Genomic DNA, 5,889 nt, shown 5'->3' with positions numbered 1-5,889 from the left:
CTTGAAGGACCTATCCGAGAGGGAAGACTCAAACCACTGGAGTGCAGTTCCTGAAAAGCTCTTTGCCAATAGGGTTGACAGGAGGACCTGGTGGTTAACTGTGTCAAAAGCAGCGGACAAATTCAGTAAGGTAAGTACTGAAGATTTGTAATCTGCTCTCGCCAGTCTTAGGGCTTCAACATCTGAGAGCAAGGCAGTCTCAGTTGAATGTCCACTTCTGAAACCAGACCGGTTGTTGTCCAAGAGGTTGTTCTGTGTGAGAAAGGCCAAGAGTTGGTTGAACACAGCTCGTTCAAGTGTTTTTGCAATGAAATGAAGATGGGAAACCGGCCTGTAGTTCTCTAATAGAGATGAGAAAAGAGTTCGATTTTTTTTAGTAGAGGAGTTATGCGAGCTTGTTTAAATGCAGAGGGGAAAACACCTGTGTGAAAGGAAATGTTAATGATGTGAGTGAGTGCAGGTACAACTGTAGGAGAAATAGCTTGAAGGAGGATGAGTTTGAAAACTTCTGCTTCAGAGAGTGAGAAGAAGGATGAGAACAAGTGAATGTTTGCAGGTAAGATGTGCTTGGTAGATTGTGGTATGGAAAATTGTGCACTGATGGTTTTGATTTCATTATTGAAGAACGTGGCAATGTCATCAGCTGTTAGAGATGATGAAGGAGGGGATGAGGAGGACAAAGGAGGGAGGAAATAGAGCATGCGAAAGTTAGATGATTTGTTAATTTTGTTAAGATAGTATGTCCTTTTAGCAGTGGAGACATTAGCAGAGAAGGAGTGACTGATACACTTTGTAATGGTGAGTCGAAAGTTAGACTTTCTTTTTTAAAAATTATTGATATGCTTTAGAATCTTTGTGCACTGGTTTGATTTGGGGCGAATGATCTAGGAATAGTTCACAAAAATACTCCAAAATTTGACCAGGTTCATGATCGTGGCGTTCAATTCTCTATTACTTACTGTTTTGTCTGCACAATCAATTTTATGTGAAGATCACTGATCTGTGACCATTCTAACAATAACAATAGGGTTTCAGTGCTATGCACTTGAACCACTATAATCTTTTAAGAACTGTTAATGGAAGGGTTCATTGGGAACCAAAAATGATTCTTCATGGCATTGAGTGTATACTGTACTCTACATTTCATTGGTTCATGCATTGGCTAGGAACCAAACCCACACTTTAACAAAATACTGCAAAACAGAATTGATTGAGGGAAATAATTAACCTGAACAATACACATTTGAGAGACATATATGTTACAGTGCAGTTACCTTATATAATTTTCACATTTTCAATCAAGTCAGTTACTATACATTTTTTCATAATCCAGGAAACTTCCTCAAATGTCTCTAAACTCATCTAGTTCACTCTTAGTGAAGTACAAAATAATTTATAAAGCGATTCATCTTTGCGTTTTCTCCAACCATTAAGTTGTTCTAACAAGTAATTAATTACTAGTCACTAATTACATCTTCAGCAGTGTAATTAGATTACTGTACAAATTACTGTCTGTATTCCATTCACTAAAAAGCATAAGGAACCATCTCTTTATCTTCTGTCCATTAATTTAAAAAGCACTTGTTTTCATTCTATCTTTGTTGTTGTTGTTTTTTTTACATGCTTGTATACACATTAATAGTACATTGCAACACATTAGAGCTGATGATATTCTTTCTATCGTGCATCTTATTTCAAGAATTTCAGTTTCAAAGTCTGCTTAAACATAATTCTATATCTTCAATTCCTTTTCTGTAGAAAGATGATGTTGATCATATTAATGCTCTGAAAGTCAAAAGCAAACACTTATTGAATTTAGTTATGAGAAGTTTTTTATGCTTATAATGTCTAGTTACTGTGCATTTTACTTATTGCATTTAAAAGACATGCAGTGAACTGTCTAAAATATTTTATAAAAACTGCATAATCCAAAAAAAAAAAAACTTTTCTACAGTCAAAGCAAAAAGGTTGAATTTTTTAGTGCCGCTAACTTGGAATTACTTTTACCTATGGGTAACATGGCAGTAGATTAACAAAAAAATAAAATAATAAACATACACGTTTGACTTTGTGTATTTTTATTTATTAAATATAAATCTCACACTTCATTAACTGGATCCAAAAAAAAAAAAAAAAAATGTAGTATGAAAAATATATGCAAGTAAAAAGCAGTATGTGAAAAAGTCTTCATCCATCTTAATGACAAAAATCATATATTTAACACTCTCAACCAAATCTAAATTACACTTTTTAATTATTTTACAAGTAAGCACTTACGTTTAACACAATGCAGTGTTAACTGCCATAAAAGTTAGTACATTATTCGATTGGTGCTGCACAGTAGTTAAATAAATAGTACAACAAATAGTTTAAAATCTAGAATAAACAGTATAAAATAAAAATGTTTTACTATATTAGATCAATTAGTTTGCTTGCCAGATAATACAGTGCATGTGCATATGCGTCTCTAAAGTCTTTCCGTCAAGGATGTGCATAAGCAGTTCACTCAGATTCATTTCTTAAGCGAGCATTACTGTGTCTGCTGGTGTCAATCTCTTTTAGCCATCTGTTGTCTTCACTGCACTCAGGGGCCTTTAACCAAAACAAAACAAAACAAAACAGATAAAAAAAATGATGCATTATGCAGGTGATGATCTTAATAAACCTCACAAGTAACTGAACTGCATCACTTAAAGCAGGTTTATAATGTAAAAGAACCAATATATGCCACAGGAACAAGTGCCAGTTATGAGCTTGCTGTCTGTTAGTATACAATTATTGCACAATTGTAACAAAATTAGTGCTTTGTTTTATTTTATTTTTATTATTTATTGTGGTTACCCTTCTTCCTAATAGGTTGAGCGTAAGTTGCGTCTCCAACTCCAGCATCAGCACCTGAAGAACACAATTGATCAATAAATTATAAAATAATGGCAAAGTCAAGTCACCTTTATTTATATGGCGCTTGTAACAATAGAGATTGTGTCAAAGCAACTGCACAGTATTTAAACAGAACAATAGTGTGTAAGTAACGCATTATTGTAAACAATCAATTTTCAGTTAAAGGCAGTTCATCAATGAATTCAGGGATATCATCGTCAGTTCAGTTCAAATAGTATACGATATCGCTGGAAAGTATACGATTTTAAAATTTCCTCAATGAGCCACATCACTTTAGGAGTCATTCTGATCTGTACGGTGCATGATGCTTAATACTAAAAACAATAGTTCACCCTCAAATAATGAAAATGTTCATAGTTTTGCACACCTTTGCTTTTGCATTTCTTTACTTTTGTTCTGAGTTCTGTGTATGTCACATAATTTAACTCTGCCATGGTATCATCTGAAAAAAATCAACAACAACAAAAAAAAAAAAACACAATTATGCAACATACATAGATACACGATCAAAGTTACTGGTTAATGACTGATGATTGTTGTCCAATTAAAGTGAAGAGGGTTTTTAACCTTTATCCACTGATATATTTTTCTTAACAGTGATCTCTGAATATGTGACCTCCGAAACTGACTCTGGACCTAAAACAAACATATCAACATTAATGAATGATATTTGCTGATTTTGAATGGTTTGTGTTTAGATAGATATTAAAACTCAACCTCTGTCTCTCTTATTCACTTCAGCCACGTCATCATAAATGTGATCAGAATCTGCTGGACAGCAAACAAACATTGAAGATAAAAGGGAAGAAGCAAAGCAGTCTCAAAGAGAAAAAAATAATTATGTATGAAGCTTAAAGGAATGGTTTAAAAATGCATATTGAAGGATGCTTGAGTCCGAATTGAACCCAGCTTATTTTTATTATATGGCCATATTATATTAATATTTATAATATTATACATTTTTTTTCCAAAATATTATATTAAGGCTGACCAGACTGTAGAAGAGAGTTTTCTGGTTGAGATTCTGCAGATTGATTTGGGACTGATGTCTGGCTAATGTTACGCTGCTGATCTATAATAGAAACAAAGATTATTATGGTCACTAAGAGTATTTGCAGTGATTCCAGTGGCTCTTTATGCTTTTGTTTAGATCTTCTCATGAGTCTTAATTCATAAACTGTATCTTTTATTTGTTGCTGTTCAGTTGTATTAATCATACAAAATATTACGAACTGCTCCACACCTTTGTTCTTCTTGTATCTCCACAGCAGCAGCAGTGAGATGAAGATCAACAGACAAACACTCAATCCCACAACCACACCAGTGACCAGACGAGAAGATGATGAAGCTGCTGAGACTGGAGAACATAAACATGCAGATCTCATCGTAAGCCACATATGATAATATTTCATAGGCATTAACATTTTAAGGCTTCTGACTTTAGTCCCTATGCTCTTGCTGGATACATTAATTTAAACAAAGATAGCTTTTTATTTTATTTACTAATCTAGAACATTCTATAATAAACCTTATTTGCCTCAAATAGAGACATCTTTAAGCACACAAAACTGACAAATAATTAATTTTAAGCGCATCAGTGCATATATTAATGTTGAACAACAGGTGAGCGTTTATCACAGTATTTACTCACCATAAACAGACAGATTTATTCGATTACTCTCCTGTGATGATTTTGGTCTTTCATCTCTCTGTCCTCTACACCAGTACTGATCCTCATCAGACTTAGTAGCTCCTCTGATAGTGAGAGTGTCTCTGTTTACAGTGTAACGCTCAGACGTCTGTGACATTACACTGTTGTTTGCATTGCCTTTATACCACTCATATCTCCAGTCACTGTGATTAGACTCAATCACACACGTCAGATTGACTGTTTCTCCACTGAATACAGTCTTTGGTGTCACAGTCATGTTAGATGTGGGTAAATCTGTTAAAAATAAAAGCAGACAAAGATAAAAGACATTTGCAAGGAAGTATTAACATTAATTGTGTATTATCCAACTTATTTTATATATAAAATAAAATTATTTAAGAATTGACTATTAAAAACCCTTATTCCATGACCTGTCTGGATACTGGATTCTGATTGGCTGGCAGGCATGCAGTAAAACAGTTTAATGCACAGGTAGTTCCAAGTCAGTTTAATCTCCGTTCTATAATAATGCGCTGCTTTAATTGATGCACACAAACACAGAAAGAGAGGTGGGAAATCACAGATTGCATTGCGCTGCGGTATCATGCAATTTGTATTAATAAAATAGCCTAGATACTAGATTGCAACATTATTGATGTTATGAAGTAATTATTGTTTGTAGAAAGAGAGAGATGCGCAGACGCAGGTAACGCACACACAACTGTCATCATTTACACAAGCACTATTTAATCTCTGTGTCTGATTTGAAGTCGGCAGAATGCTCGAGCTAACATGCCATAACTGACGAAAATAACTAAGTTTTACCCATTCGGTCAAATATTGCACTGCAAAGAGCAATACTAGTTTTAAGTTGTCTATAACTTGGCAGATGACGATGGAATAAGCAGGATAATCAATGGATTGCCGTGAATTAAAGAATTAAAGGCAACATAACCTGTACATTATTTGTTTTGTATTGCTTTTTACCCTCTCCTCTCCAAAACTCGTTTTTTTTTTTTTTTTTTTTTTTTTTTAATTCAGGTAATTTTACATTTTGAAAAATATTATTAAATAAAACAAAGCCGTTTGACCAGCGCTCTTCACTTATTATTTTATTTTGGTACCATGACCGCACTTACAAAACAGGCTTCTTTTTAGCGTTTATTTTACATTAATAACCAATAGGATAAAACACATGGTGTTTTGACAGCTAATCTATTGGTGATTAATATAAAATAAAGCTAAAAACTCTGTTTTGTCAGTGTTGCATAGTCTCATATAGCCTACTGAGAAATAAAGTTTAATAAATGCAAAACAATGCATCCAGCACTTAAACA

General features: G+C 33.8%; 2 long non-coding RNA genes across 2 annotated transcripts; both read right to left on the bottom strand.

Moving 5' to 3' along the window:
• Positions 1-2,184: 2,184 nt before the first annotated feature.
• LOC141332412 (uncharacterized) lies at positions 2,185-3,341 on the bottom strand. The gene is made up of 3 exons (XR_012355304.1): positions 3,269-3,341; positions 2,842-2,895; positions 2,185-2,592 (listed from the first exon to the last, which is right to left on the bottom strand). It is a non-coding gene; the product is annotated as an uncharacterized lncRNA (long non-coding RNA).
• A 174-nt stretch (positions 3,342-3,515) lies between these two features.
• LOC141332413 (uncharacterized) lies at positions 3,516-4,253 on the bottom strand. The gene is made up of 3 exons (XR_012355305.1): positions 4,145-4,253; positions 3,893-3,973; positions 3,516-3,669 (listed from the first exon to the last, which is right to left on the bottom strand). It is a non-coding gene; the product is annotated as an uncharacterized lncRNA (long non-coding RNA).
• Positions 4,254-5,889: the final 1,636 nt, after the last annotated feature.

This window comes from Garra rufa, chromosome 3 (assembly GCF_049309525.1).
Source record: "Garra rufa chromosome 3, GarRuf1.0, whole genome shotgun sequence".
Lineage (NCBI taxonomy): Eukaryota > Metazoa > Chordata > Actinopteri > Cypriniformes > Cyprinidae > Garra > Garra rufa.
Note: the sequence above shows the minus strand (reverse complement) of the source record. Positions and strands in the feature narration are given on the sequence as shown.